Genomic DNA, 15793 nt, shown 5'->3' with positions numbered 1-15793 from the left:
ATCAGTTAAACAAACTGTGGTACATTCAGCTGCTATTAAAGTATTTTAGGAGAGTGTGTATAAGGTCCCCAATATAATAAGTGATAATAAGTAGAATATAAGACTACCTATGATTCCAATATTTTAATTTTTTTTCTTTTTCAAGAACAAAGTAGGGCTGGGAAGGTGGCTCAGTGGTAGAGCACTTGCCTTGCATGCATAAGGCCCTGGGTTCAATTCCTCAGCACCACATAAGCAGAAAAAGCCAGAAGTGACGCTGTGGCTCAAGTGGTAGAATACTAGCCTTGAGCTGAAGAGCTGAGGTACAGCGCCCAGGCCCAGATTTCAGGCCCCACGACTATATATATATATATATATCTTTAAAAAATTAAAAAGAGAACAATAATTTACAATTATTTGGAGATAATTAGGATTATAAATCTGGGGAAGCACACATTCAAGTAATCTTGCAAAATGTTTCCCATCCTTTAAAAAAATATTATTTTGTGGTACTGGGGTTGGAGTTCAGTGGATTTTTTGCATTTGCTTGAAGGGTACTCTGCCACTTGAGAGTTAGGCATACACCACCATGCCCAACTTGTTCTGTTGAGATGAAGATCACAAACTATCTTGCCAAGGCCGGCATAGAACCTCAGTCCTCTTGATCTCAGCTATCCAGATAACTAGGACCACAGGTGTGCACCTTTGCACTCAGTTATTGGTTGATATGAGAGCTTACCAACCTTTTGCCCAGGCTGCTCTCAAACCTGGGTCTTCCTAAATCCCACCTCCTGAGGAGGTAGGATTGCAGGCGTAAGCTACCATACCTGGGCTCAATTGCCAATTATTTTTTAAAGAGTAAGGATATAACAACTGGAGATTAGATTTTAATTTTAGTGAAATGGAAAATACGTGTGTTTTTATAAGTGACTCTTGGAACTAAAACAAAATAGAAATAGTTTAAAGGTGGCAGTGGAGTGTGGTGGGGACGGGTGGGATTGCCTCTACTGTCATAAGCTGGAGCTAGGCAGGACCGAGTCTGCATTTTGAGAGCTTCCTTCTGACCATAAAACCGCTCTCGGGGCGAGCTCTTGTGGATGTGACTGCAGTCCTGTGGCGTGAACACTCACGGTGTGAAGTGAGAGCATGAAGTGAACAGAATTCCGTGTGCCCTGGATACCAAGGTGGCGGGGCCCGGGAAGGACTTTGGTGATGCTTTGGCATGGGGGCTGAGGGAGCGGGGCGGACGTGCCAGGACCAAGCCCTGGTTCTGGCCTGGGATTCACTGGAGTATCAATGCTGGTTCAGGCGCTGAGGGACGGGGGTTGGACAGCATCATCTCCCTTAGAGCAAGCTGAGTGTGCCGTCCCCGGCTCCAGGGGCTAGACCTGGCAGAAGACCACACAGGTAGAAACCAGCAGGGCTCTCAAGATGGATCTGGTGAGCCAGGATGGTGGCGGAAATGTGGTCTTCGTTGTTTGTTTGCCTTTTTATTATGGATTCATTGATTCATTCTAACCTATTATGAACTGCGGAGAACAAGGGAGCACTTGAAAGACAAAAGAGGACAGTTAATGGGAAGGATGGGGACCCAGCTCAGTCATGTTTTCAGTTCCAAGCTGTTGGTGCCCACTGAAGGCAGGCAGCTTGGAGGTAGGGTGGACCTGTGCTCTGGAAAGACCGAGCAGGCACCACCACACAGCAGTGTGCTCGCTCCGGCAAGAGACTGGAAGGAGGCTGAGCAGCCCAGTAACTCTAAGGATGCGAAAGACTGCCTCACGCCTTCCGCGAGAAACATCACACGTCCCTTTACGTTCATTCCGTCCTTCTTCCTTTAGTCTCATCTATCCAAGGGCTACGTAGCTTTAACGGGTAAAGTCACAGAGTTCGGGAATAGGAAAAGAAAGTTTATGGGTTTGGGATTGAAGGGTTTTTTTCCCCATCCTCATCTTTCCCCAATGGAGCAGAGACTTGGTGTTCTCATGGAAGATACTGTTATTAACCATAGGAAGGGACCAAGCAACGTGGAGCAGGCACCAAAGAGCTGTCAACGGAGCTGGACCGACCCGGGCGGTGTCCTGAGCCCTGCAAGAGGCTGCTGAAGCACTGGGGTGCGATTGCACCAGGACAAAGGGGTGGGCAGTGGGGCCCCTCCCATGGGCAGCAGGACCTCCTGACCCCCCCATCTGCTCCTCCTCCCCTCCCCCTCGGCTGCCATGGCAACAGGGCTGGACCGGCAGTGAGCCTTATGCCCCAGAGAAAACAATACTCTGTTTGAATGGTGTACGCTGGCCTCTAGGCTCAGGTCTTCAGCCCCATCCCCCACGACGGGGGAGTCTGACAAAAGGCAGCTTTGCATCCGGGGTCAGGGCACTGCTGCTCATCGATTGGAGCCCACTTTCCCCTTGTTTGTTTTTGAACTCACACCACAGGCTGGAGAAGGACACTTGGGGTCTATCTGGGCGTGATGTAACAGATTTGGCATCTGCAGCCCCTGCTCAGGCCTCTGCTCCAGCATCCCGAGCCTTCCCTTCTTGTATCTCCTCAGTATTGACTCACCAGGCTGGAGCTCAGCTGGAGCTCCATGGAATTAGTAACCATGCAATCAACATCTCTATTTTTATCTCAGCCTCCCCCTCCTACCCCCCCCCCCGACTCAGAGCATGCAGGCTGGGGTGAGTCGATGCACAGATGTGATATTTCTGCCTTTCGGTGCAGTGTTTTTCATTCTCCTAGTGCACAGGGTTCAAGCAGTATTATTTATGAGACTCATCGTTCACCTCATTTTTGCTGTGTTGCAGCTCAAGTTGCTCTTAACCTCCTGAAGTCCAGGATGAATCGTAGGCAACACAGGAGGCTGGGATCGGATTTCCAAACATGTCTTCAGAGAACAAACCCCTCAGTGCAGAACTGCACATTTTAGCTTCATCCCAGTGGTTTCTAAGAGCCAGACCTGAAGTCCACAAAGAAATACCAAGCACAGTCTAGTCACAATACCTTCATTAAATGCCCTGTTGCTGCCCAGTAGCTTTGCCTCTGCATGCTGATAATTATATGAATTTTGTAATTTATAAAGAACTTGGGTTTAGGGAGCTTTTGATTTGAGTCCCAATCTGCTATTTATTTCATGCATTCTAATTACTTATGCTTTGGATCTCAATTTTCTCTTACTTATAAAATGAACATTTCAGTCCCTCACTTATCTCATTGAACTTTTCATGAAGATTAAGAGCACTAGTATCAGCTAAGCAAGATACCTCATGGCTAAGACAGATGCATTGCAACCCTTCGATAGGCCCAAGCCTGGTTTATGGAGTCCCAGTCTTTTCGCTTAGTTCCATACCACTTCAGGGACATACATGCTAACTACTTCCTGAGGAGTACAGGGGAGGGGAATGTTTGAAGCGGAGTCATGGCTATGACCAGATATGGCACACCAGGCTGAGGGTAACTCACAGGACTCTCAGGGTAAAATCCTCCAGCATGTTTGCCGGGCCTTTGAGGTTGCTGTAAAAAGTGCACTGGGACTAGAATTCCCACCCTTGGGAAACGGTCAGGCTCTCCTTGTTCTGGACTCTTTGAAATTTCTTGATGATGATCGCCAATTTTGTACTCATCGTTTGGAGATACTGCTTGGCTCTTGCAATCTAGGGGCTCAGGTCCCCGAGTTCCAGGAGATCCACTTGTGTGACTTCCCTGATAGAGATCCATTTGTGTGACTTCATTGGTTATTCACGATTCCCTTCTCGTGCGATTTCATTGATAATTCATTGTGAGGTAAACGAAAGTATGTAGCCAAAGAATGAGAACACCACTCAGTATGCAGGCAGAAAGAGAAGATTATTCCGAACTGCCTGCCCTGCCGTGCGTGGTGGAGACACCAAGGCCAAGAGGGGCGAGCTACCCTGGGCCAGGATTTATCTAGGCCAGGGGCAGGGAGAAGTGTGGCCAGGTGGGAAAGGTGTGGCCACGCTGGATCTGGATGTGACCTCAGGACCTAGGACCCTCCCATGATCCTATGGGAGGTGGGGGAGGGGGGAGACCCAGTATGTGACCTCACAGGAAGAGGAGGTGACTGATTCCAGGTGTACCAGTTAACCTAGGTAACACAGGTACTGGGCAGAGACTTAGCTGAGGAGGGAGGAATGTGCCCCGCCTTCCTGGGGCAGGCCTTACCTTCGGCTTTGTCTCTCACCACTTTATGTGACTCCTGTTATTTGGGTGTTGTGCCTTTTAGATTGATCCTATATGTTGTCATCTTTTCTGATTTTATTCTCTTTGAAATTTATTCTACTTTTGGAGTGATTTTTGTTTTGGTTTGGTTTTGGGTTTTGGCCTGGGGTTTAAACTCAGGGCCTAGGTGCTGCTCCTGAGCCTCTTTTATGCTCAAGGCTAGCACTTTACCTCTTGAGCCACAGTGCCACTTCCAGCTTTTTTTCTGAATAGTGTATTGGAGAGAAGAATCTCGTGGATGTTTCTGTCTGGGCTGGCTTCAAATCCTGATCCTCAGATCTCAGTCTCCCAAGTAGCTAGGGTTGATTATAGGCGTGAGCTATCAGTACCCAGCTTCAGCTTCTGCTTTTGTATTTTTAATGTATAGAGTTCCAACTTTTGCTTTCTTTCTTTTCTTCTTTCTTTCTTCTTTCTCTCTTCTTTCTCTCTTCTTTCTCTCTTCTTTTTTAGAGTCTCCTGTGTAGGCCAGGCTTGCCTCAAAATATCAGTCCTTGTGCCTCAGCCTCCAAACTCTTGAGATTAACAGTTGTGCACCACCACACCAGCTCGTTTTTCTTTCCTCTTTTCTCAGTGTTTATTTATGTAACACCCTTTTCTTAATTCATAGGTTCAATTTAGTTTTGCTTTTGGGGAAATTATTTAACATGTTATTCCTCTTTGGTTTTGGGTTTTTTTGTTTTTTGTTTTTTGTTTTTTTTATAGTACCGGAGTTTGAACCCAGGGCCTGGTACCTCTGTCACCCTTGCTTGCTCATAGCTAGTGCTCTACTACTTGAGCCAAACCTTTAGCCTGGATTTGCTGGCTAATTGGAAGTAGAATCTTGTGGTCTCTTTCTGCCCAGTCTAGTTCCAAAGCACAGTTCTCCACATCTCGGCCTCCTGAGTTGCTAGGATTAAAGGCGTGAGCCACCAGGCCTGCCTTCTGTGGCTCTTGCTTTCTCTGCTTCCTTTTCCATTTGTTTGTTGGACTTGGCATTGTGTGTGAGAGGCTTTCCTCAAGTGCAGGTGATTCTCGCCTGTGTTTGTATGAGAGGCCTCTCCAGAGGTGATCATTAGCCTAGAAGCCCTGGGGAATCAAGAGCTATTAGTCATTTCTCATAGGCCAGTTAATTTCCCAGAGGAGACGGACCAGTCTTCTGTCTAGGAGCTATGAGACTGTCTGCCAGTGTTCTTGCAGCCAAATGGCAGAAAGGCAGGCGAGGTAAGGCTTTCCAGCTCTGTGCTGTAGATTTCCACTTGACATTTCTAATAGAACTCTCCCACCTTCCCCTGTGCTGAGAGCCACATCTCTGCTTTTGCTTCTGCAGAGTAAACCAGACCTGCTGAGGGGGAGGGAGGACGGGGAGAAGAGGAATAGAGATTGAATAGCCCCTATCTGAAATGCCTGGAGCCAGAAGTGTTTCAGATTTGGGATTTTTTTTTCCCCCAGATTTTGGAATCTTTGTATATATTTAATCAGATATCTTAAGGACAGGAGCCAGGTGTAAACACAACATTAATATGTTTCATGTGTGGTTGTATGCAAAAATATGAGATTTTATACAATTGGCCCCTCTGACCTGAAGGTAATTTTACACAATATTCTTGCTGTATATATTTTGGCAGTGGGCTGTATGTGGCATGAGGTCAAGTGTGTATTTTTTCCACTTGTGATGTTATATTGGTACTCAAAATCTGTCATACTGTAGATTTCAGATCTTTGGGTTCGTGATGCTCAAACAATGGTTGCATGACCATGCACTGTGCACAGGGTGTGCAGTAGGGGGTTTAGAGACTAACTCAGCCAGTGCTCCGGATTCAGCCTCCAAGCACCCCCTTTGAGAGTTACCTGGTGTCTCTAATTCCCGATGCTTTTAAAGTTCTTAACTTACATCAACTTACTTCCTCGTGGTTCTCCCTCCTCCCCCCCCCCCCCCCAGAAAGTTTCGTTTTCAGTTTTTCCTTCTTTGCTAGGTTAGTTACCACTCGGTCAACTGCTTTCTAGTTTCCAAAATTATATGATCAACTCTTCTTGCTTTCACCTCTTTTCCATTCCACTCCATCAGAGTGGTTTTTCTTTTTTAATTTCTCCCTTTTTGTCACTTTTTTTTGTGTAATGTGACTAGATAGGGTAGAAAAGGAGTGGGAATGAGCATAAATCCACTCTGCTGTGTCTAACTGAAACTTGTGGACAGACCCTTTACTTCTAATGAATAGCCATGCATCAACATCCGTCTTGGTGGGGACCTGACCATCCCTCCTCCAGCAATGTTTCCATTTGGACTTGCAGTAGTGGTGTGTGTAGATCTGTAGCAGAATGCCCTGAAGAAATACCGTGGGGTCTTGAGTTCTCCCAGGTAACAGAAGCCAGATTTTCTGGTTTTATCAGGAAGTAGCCAAAAATACAGTCTCCTTAAATGTATGATTCTGACTCCAGAAGAACAGCCTTTTTAAGTACAACCACACAGCCTGAACCACACGGGGCCCCCCCATGCTTGTCCTCTTGTCCCATGCTCTTCTATGCTACCAAGATACTCTGCAAGACAGGGTGGTATCATAGGCCTGAGAAGGTCTTAGGTAGATTAGACTTGGGTCAGATTTCAGCAGTGCCATTAGCAGATCATCAGTTCCAATTGCATTTGTCTGTATATAAACAGCACTAGATTTTGGTGATGTAATACAGAAGATGTCTCATTTTCCTCATGTAATCGGAAGTGAAACAGAGGCAGATGAGAGGAAATGCAGACCATCCGTTGGCCAGACATGTCTCCTTTTTTCTGCCCCAGTATATGGCTTCTGTTCTCATGCTTGTTATTTTAAGGTCACAAGATGCTATCTTTGTGATCAGCCTTATGTTTGTACCCTAGGCCAAAGGAGAAAACAAAACAGCAGGGGAAAGGGAAGGACCGATCCCAAATGCCCAGGCTTTATTGGCCAGAACTGTGGTCACTCCTAGTTGCAAAGGAGGCTGGAAAATCCCTCCACAAATAAAATCACAATTCTAATGAAAAAAAAAAAGGAAAGAAATAGCAACTAGGCAACTGATGGTATCTGTCAAACTAGGCAATAATTTATTTGATCTCACTTGACATTCATAACTTTATCTGTAAAATAATAATAAAAAATATGTCACAGAGTTGCAGTGCAGAATAAAGGAGAAAATGTTTAGTAGAAGCTGTGTAGCTGCATCACCTGATACATAATATGCCTCTATACATTTTAATTTTCTTCTCTGGGATATCTCTGTGATACCTCACATATCCCTCTATGGTTTTGATACCAGCAGCATATGTGTGTGTGTGTGTGTGTGTGTGTGTGTGTGTGTGTGTGTGTGTGTGTGTGTGTGTGTGTGTGTGTGTGTGTGACTTGATAAAATTAATTTTATTTGAAACATATAACACTCTTGGCAAATCATTAGTAAAAATGAAATTTCCATCTTTGCCTAGAATGTCTGCATATGAGACACAGGAAAAATAGACAGTTTACCATCCATGTCTTCTATTATGATCCTTCTTCGTCTTTTAGATTTCTCCTGTTAGCGTCATTCCATCCTCTTCTTACCACATTGTCTTCCTATTTGTTACTTGTCATTGCTTATCTTCAGAGCTGTATGGTGCAGTTTTGGAGTGTGTGTGTATGTGTGTGCATGCGTGTGGGCGTGTGTGCACGTGTGTGTGCATGCATGTGTGTGCATGCGCGCGTGTGTGCGTGTGTGCGTGTGTGTGTGCGTGTGCGTGCGTGTGTGCGTGCGTGTGTGTGCGTGCGTGTGTGTGTGCGTGCATGTGTGTGTGTATCCTTAATCACCATCTCTAATCAGCTTCTTGCACCCTTCACACAGAAACGAAGGCTGGGCAGGGAGGGCTTGGCCAGCCAAGCCTACAAGGGAAGACTTAGGTAAACCAGCATGAGTTGTTAGAGTTGGAGCGTGTGGTGGTAAGAACACACATTTGGTGTGTCTGTGTTTCCATGCCATGGCGTTTTCTGCCTGTCCAGAGACGACAGCATCTACGTCCTGTCTGGTTTCCTGCGGCATTCCATGTGGCCTGACACACAGCAGTCTTGACAGGCTGCTCACGTTGCATGGGGCCTTTTGTTTTTCTTGCCTAGAAACATGGGCAAGGTATGGTGCTGTGGTTGCTTGTGTACAGTGGAAAAACCCCACAGTCCTCCAGTCCTACAGAAGCCTGGCTGCCTTCTGAACCCAGCAAAGACCCTCCCTATCCTCCCCAGATAAATTCAACAGGGAAGGAGCTGACCCAGTCCTGTGGCCAGTCAGTTCACTGGGGTTGTTTTCTTCTGCCCTGGTAGGAATCGTGGGTAGGTGAGGAAGAGCTCCTCAAAGACTTGCAGTCGCAGGCTCTAGAGTGAGGAGTCCTAGAGGCTGGACTGGCAGATGCCAGAGGCTGACAGCTCCAAAACCCTGAGGCCTGGGGCCTGCTGTTGCAGACTGGAGGAATGCAGGTTGGAGTCTTGTCTCTGGGCTTTAATCGTCACTGGCCCTGGCACTTGGCAACTCCCGTAATCCTTGGGTAGAGGGAGCAGGAAGCAGCGAGTATCCCCTTGTAGTGATACCACTTTTGTATCGTGGTGCTAGGCCCTCAGGCTTACAACAACTAGTTTAGACCTGGGGTGCCAAGGTCCCCAGCCTTGACCGAAGCTGGCGTTACAGCTCTCCAGCCCAAGAGACTCCTGACCCTTACAGCATGCATGGCCTCCCTCTGAAGTTCCTTCAGCAAGCAGGACCTGCAATTTCTTTTCTTCAGCTCTTCATGGCTCCATTGTATCTGCCCTGGCAGTTCCTGGAACTCTCCTCTTGACTTTTCCTCACTTCTTACTCATTCCCCCCCCCCCCACGACCCCTCTACCCTGCCACCCTCTCCTCTAATGACAAAGATCAAAAGTAGGCAAGAGAAGACCACTTGACAGAGACTTTTTATGGGGCCTGTTGTTGCTGCACCACCAGCCAGCAAAGGTGGGCGTGCCAGGGTTCCTGTGCCAATCACAGCAGACCTTCATGCAAATGGAGAAGATGTTAGCTCCAATCATGGAACATGATTGCATGCCCCTCATGCAAATCCAGACTGTGTTGGCACCAATCACAGCAGTCTTTTGTAAAAATAGAAGACTGCTGTGTTTCCACCAATTACAGGTCTCTGCCGGCCTATGGGGCGGGCAAGGGCTCCCCTTCTAGCCTGGGTGAAAATGTCTGCAGGGTGGGCAGCGTCATTTAGCGTTTACCTGGGCTTGTGATGGCAAAAGATCTGACACTAGGTACTTGAAATAGTCACTGCTTGGACAGTGCCTTTTGGAGTCAGTTGTGCCTCAGTTTGCCACATAGTTTTCTGGGACAACTGTGGGTGTTCCCAGCTGGTGCTGGCCTGAGAGCAGTCTGGCTGGCCGCCCGGCTTGGGGGTGTCCCTTCCCTCACCGCAGCCAGGGCATCAGGAAGGATCTGAAGGATTGATTAGGGGGTCAAAAGGAGGAGGAACACAAAGGCGCCATGCCTCCATGCCTCTGACCATACAAAATAATACTTATCAAAATGAGCTCCAAGAAATGGAGGGTTTTTTTTTTCTTTGTCGTCGTCGTTTTGGGTCTTCATTTTTGTCTTGTTTGTTCATTTATCTGTCTTTGAGGAGGGTGCAGAAATGGAAGGACAAAGGGTGAACAGATGCAGCGGTGGTACTCACTAGACACTGTTGAGACTGAACTGTCCAACTTTTGGGTGGGGATGGGAGGGAAAAACTGGGAGAGAAAGAGAGAAGGGGTGATATTGTCCAAAAAGAAGTGTACTCATTACCTGACTTGCATAACTGTAATCCCTCTGTACATCATCTTTCTAATCACAATAAAAAATGAAAATTAAAAGAATTAGGGGTGAAATTCACAGGCCCCCAACATCTTACCTTACTGAAAGGAAAAACAAACTTTCAGGGGTGGGGTGCTTGCCATACCGACTTGTCATTCCTCCTGCCAGCAATTCGGCAGTATTTAGCAGTGCTCTGACAACGGTTCACGCCTGCCCAGGGCCCGGGAGAGGTAGAGCTCTCTCTCATCTGTCTCGCTTCTCTGTGGAGCAACATGTTCCCCCTTTCCCTGTGGCCCTGTGCTACTGGTCTTTGCTATATGGAGTCTGGCTGTGTATGGAAACAACGCCACAGTCCAAAGGAGAAGCTGTTTCACTAGGAAAACAAAAGGCAGCTGTCCGTTTAATCCCACGCTCCCTGATAACATTCCAGCAGACTTCTTTTTCTGGAGATGAAATAAGAACCCTGGCAGGCCCTCTCGACTGGCAACATAAATCATTTGTAGTAATTGCTCTGGGAGAGGAGAGTCTGCTCTGCTGAGCAGGAAGGGGAGTCGCAAGCCACTGTTCTCTCTCTCTCTCTCTCTCTCTCTCTCTCTCTCTCTCTCTCTCTCTCTCTCTCTCTCTCTCTCTCTCTCTCTCACACACACACACACACACACACACACACAGCTCATCCACACATACACACACCCACATACACACCTCTCTTCTCAGCGCGCCTTGGGGGAGTTGCTCATGCTGAGGTGGGCTCTGAGAAGCTTTTTAAGCATTATACAGAATTTCATAAACACCTTTCTGTTGCCTTCTCTTTGTGGCGGAGTCGATTTAGAGTCTTCTGGAGTTGAGATTGGGAGAGTTGACAGGAAGGGCGGGAGGAGCACAGAGATAAGAAGGGATGGTTGACAAGTTGGCTTTGTTAGGCTGGGTATTCTACAGGGTGTCACCAGCTTCCCTCCCCCTCCCCCACCCTGGCTTTTTGAGCAGGGCAATGTGATCATAAAGCCCCTCGTGCTGTGATCTGGGAGCCGCTGCGCAGGCTTGGCAGTTCTCTACAAACTGAATTCTCCAAGCCACGATGCTCTAATAGCCCTTCCCCTCTGTGGCCAGTACTCATGGGTGACAATCGAATAACGGGGCTTAGGGCACAGGCCCGCAGCATGCACCCATCACCTGTCCACAGATGTACATTCGTTGACAACATCAAGGCCAGCGGAGGTGTTGAGGGGTGGTCCCCTGGACACACACAGCTGTTTGAAGGATGACTGGACAGTGGAAGATGAGCACATGAATGGATAGATGGGTGGATGAAAGAGATGGATGGTGATGGGTGAGTTGAGTTCAGGGTTGTGCTAGGAACACAGGAAGGCTGTAAGTGATAACTACCTTCACCACATGCCCGTGCTACAGAGGACGCGGTGGGAGAAGCCGGGCTGGGTCTCAGTGTTTGGAGTAAGTGGACCCTCACCCTATTCCACCCCTTAGTTCTGATCCTGGAATCACCCGGCTGGCTGTACAACAGGGCTGCCATTGAACCAGGGGCTTCCCAGGCCAGAAGTCCTGGTCATTGGTTTGTTGAGTAAGAAAATACATCCACCATGAGCGCGTCACCATTGCTTCTGTACCCTACCCCTCCAGGGTCAGGAGGACCAGGACGGCAGGCTTTTGCATTTACATCCCAACTTGACAGTGATAACTCTGTTGGATAACAGAGGAAAACTGTAGTGCGGGGATAAACAAAAACCTGTTCTTCCTGGCGTACTCTAGGTGTTAAACTAGGTGTGTTCCACCCCCATCACATCTGCCTTGAAAGCACCCAGAGTTTGGGGGTACATCACGCTCCTTTGAGGTGTCCTGTGCATCCTCAGTCCTGTGCATGCTGGGCTGGGCTGCCCTCCTCTCTGTCCACCCGTCCTGGCTGTAAAGCCCGGCCTCACTTGTTGCTGTGTACTGTACGTGCTGTCTGTAGTTTCGGTACTTGTGTGCTGTCTTGTCATAGTATATGTAGTTAAGCACCCTTGGCGCCAGTCTGTTACAGAGTGGCTTCCGGGATGGTGAGACACGTGCATACCTCTGAACATATTCAGGATCAGGATTTCTCAGCTATGAACTGGTAAAAATGTTGCTTTTACTCCGCAAAGTCCTTTCAAGCTTCAATTCTGAAGTCACACGTACAGCAGAATCCCCAATAGTGGTAACTTAAATTTGTAGGAGAGATTATAACAGTTGGCAAAGCAGCTTTTCATGTGGAAAGTCTCTCAGTCACTATTTTCAAGCTGAAAAAAAAAAAAACCCAAAGCGTAAAGAGATAGTGGCTCGTCGAGGACCAGAGAACAAATAAGAGTCAAAAGTAAGAACAAGCGCTTGTGAGGGGACAGCTGGTCACTTCCATACCTTCCACTGAGGGTATGTTGTCTCCTCAATCACTGAGAGAGTTAACAAATTGCTGCTTATGTGCTACAAGCATCCTTAAAAAATTCTTTATGTCATGGATGTTTTTAAAAGCAGAATACTGTTTTAAAGCTGTCCATGCTGGTCTCTTCTGTATCAATCACTTGGACACAACTCGTGCCATTCATTTTATGTATGACTAATGGAATACCTTGATTTATGAAGCATTAAATAATGCATTTGGTTTTTCACTTATTGAGATTTTTTTTCCTTTGTTGTTAAATGTTATTTATAAAGCATGGTTTTTAATCTCTATGTAATTTCATTTGGTATGGCTATACTATAAATTCCTTAAAAATTTAATCGGTCCCTTCTTGTTTAACAGTTTAGCTGTTTACTTTTTTTTGCATATAAACGCCATTGTAAACAAATGTTTGGTGGAATTTCTGACGGTTTTTACTATGTAGACCCTTAGAAGAAGAATTGCTAAGCCAAAGCTATTAACAGCTCTGGAGGATTCACATTTGTATAGCTGGTTTCCAGAACAATCTGGTCAGTTTATACCACCATAGGCTGTAAAGACCTATGACCTTTTTGTATTTGCAATGTAATAGCACAAAACTGCTTATAGTCACATATATGTGTGTATTTATGGATGTTCTATTTGTGAGTATAACATATGTATATATAACCAAATAAACACATGGTTTATATGTGATGGTATATGCATACACACACACACACACACACACACACACACACACACACACACACACACACACACATATACAGACCTGGATTCATATATACTCATATATCCAAATATACTTGGTGCTAGGAATTAATCTCAAAGCCCCCTCGCAGGCCAGGGACCCATTATACCACTGAGCTACCTTCCTAGCCCATATTTTCACTTTAATTTACATTTGCAAAATCATTAGTGAGATCAATCATTTGTTAAGAATTATTGGCAAGCAGGGTATGGTGGTGCATACCTGTAATCCCTGAACTCAAATGGCTGTGGGAAAAGGATCATGAGTTCAAGGCCAGCCTAAGCTGAAAAGAGAAACATCACTGGCTAAATCTATTCATGCCTTTTGCATAAGTTTAAGAACAGGATATCTGTTTCTTATTTTTAAAGACTTACATATCATAAATGTGTAATTTTCTAGACACTTTCTTAGTCTTTTATGTTTCTTAGTGTTTTAACATTTTTGTGCTTTTTTAATCTTTGTGGAATGAAAGCTATTGACTTTATTTATAACTTTTATATATTTTATATTAACAAAGAGTTTCTCTATATCAAAAATCATTAAATATTGACTTCTTAAACATTTATTTGTAGGAGTTCATGTGTTACAGGTAATTATATGACTTCTATATACTTGTGACATACCTAACTTTAAACACTTGGAGTTTCTTCTTTCCCCATATTTTCAGCAGGTAAAGGTAGCTCTGGCTGTTTCTCCTCCATGAGCTCTGCCTGTCCACTTTGGGAGTGTCTTGTACTTCACACTGCTCTTCTCTGCCTTCCATACACCTCCTCCTCGCTAATGTGTCCGGAATGGCTACAGAGACATTTCATTAAGTTTCTAAATGAATCCCTCTGGGGTGCTGATTTGAATTCTATGAAATATACAGAATAATTTGGATGAACTGACAGCTTTACTGTCTTGCGTTTTTTCCCTCCAGAAAGGACATACTATCTCCATTCATTCATCTTTTTTTTTTTGATGATGATGATGATTTTCTAATTTCCTTCCTATATCTCCTATTCATTTCATGTTAAGGTTATTCATGGATAACATGAGTGTTTAATTATTTCTGTTTCTGAAAATTATTGTAAAGTAGCATTTTTTTTTTCAAAGGAGGGTCTGGATGAGCTAAATTGGGGTTAGACTTTGTGAGAATCCAACAGAACCTGACAAGGTAGAAGTCATTAGTAATTAAATCATCTTCATCTGAAAGCTAATTGAATTAAATTAACTCATTATAAGGTATTATTTCTCAGACGAGAACTGCCCAACTGTTACTCGTGTTTCCATCAGTTAACAACTCTAATAATATAATAATATACCACCTTTAGTCATTGATTGAGAAATAAGTGAGCATCAAGCCTACAATAAGTCCTCTCTCTCCCTCTCTCCCTCTCTCCCTCTCTCCCTCTCTCCCTCTCTCTCTCTCTCTCTCTCTCCCTCTCTCCCTCTCTCTCCCTCTCTCTCTCTCTCTCTCTCTCTCTCTCTCTCTCTCTCTCTCTCTCTCTCTCTCTCTCTCTCTCTCTCTCTCTCTCTCTCTCGCAGTACTGGAATTTGAACTCAGGGTATCATGCTCACTCAGTTTGCCTGCTTGGCTGCTTTTTTTCGAGCCATGCCTCCCACCCAGGTTTTTGCTAGCTATTTTAGATATGAAGTTTAGCAGACTTTCCTTCCTGGACTGGCCTCAAACTTCCCCTCCAGATCTCAGCTAATGAGTAATTAGGATTACAGTCACGAGACACCAACATCTGGCATAACTTCATTTTTAATCAGTTGTCATTTGTCATTACTAAGTAGTGATACTTTAAATACATTACTTGCAGAGAGAGGGTGGTTCTGTGTGTCTGTGTCTGGTAGGGGGAGGTTGTTTGAGTTTGAGATAAGAGTCTCATGATGGAGCCTAGGCTGGCCTTGAACTTGGGATCCTCTTGCCTCCGCTTCCTAAATGTTGGGATTACAGGAGCACACTGCCATACCCAGCTACAAAGAGGATGTATAATCAATCAGTGGGCGCAGTGGTACATGCCTCTAGTCCTAGGTTCATGGGAAACTGAGGCAGGAAGATGACCTGAGGCCTAGGAATCCGAGACAAGCCTGGATAACAAAGCCAGATCCTACTGAGAGGTGGGGGCGGGGGAAGGGAGGGAAGGAAGGAAGGCTGACTATAGAATTTTTAACATGTAAACAGACCTTAAAAAATCAACCAGCCCAAACCACCCCATCTCACTGGGATCCGTGAATCCCCTAACGTTCCAGTGAACATTTTTCTGAGGAGAGCGTGGGTGGCTGAACCCCTGAAATCACTTTTAACGAAGAACCGTGTCTTTGGGCTCACGGTTTTAGTGGTGTTGTCTCGTGATCAGCTGTCACCTTCGCCTCGCCGTGTGGTCGGCACATGTGATGGGACAACATCACTCTCCTTGTGCCCAGGAAGGGAAAGGGAAGAGAGATGGGGTCCCTCCGTCCCCCTCGGGGCCATCCCCCAGCAACATGGAGACACTAGGCCTCACCCCTCCGTGCTCCTTCCACCTACAAAGAGCAGCAAGCTGGACACCGAGCCTTGGCCTCAGGCCTTTGGGGCCCTGCCTCTGTGGCTGCCTGTGACCCTAAAAGGAACTGTGAATGGCTGAGCTACTTCAGCAGGGGCCCTG

General features: G+C 46.0%; 1 protein-coding gene across 1 annotated transcript in view; it reads left to right on the top strand.

The window, feature by feature from the left end:
• Positions 1 to 15793, top strand: part of Maml3 (mastermind like transcriptional coactivator 3) — a 137943-nt gene that overhangs the window by 54282 nt on the left and 67868 nt on the right. The window lies entirely within an intron of this gene.

The sequence above is a fragment of the Dipodomys merriami genome, unplaced genomic scaffold, assembly GCF_024711535.1.
Source record: "Dipodomys merriami isolate MVZ:Mamm:240054 unplaced genomic scaffold, mDipMer1.0.p SCAF_15, whole genome shotgun sequence".
Lineage (NCBI taxonomy): Eukaryota > Metazoa > Chordata > Mammalia > Rodentia > Heteromyidae > Dipodomys > Dipodomys merriami.
The sequence above is the reverse complement of the archived record's forward strand: the minus strand, read 5'-3'. Positions and strand labels throughout refer to the sequence as shown.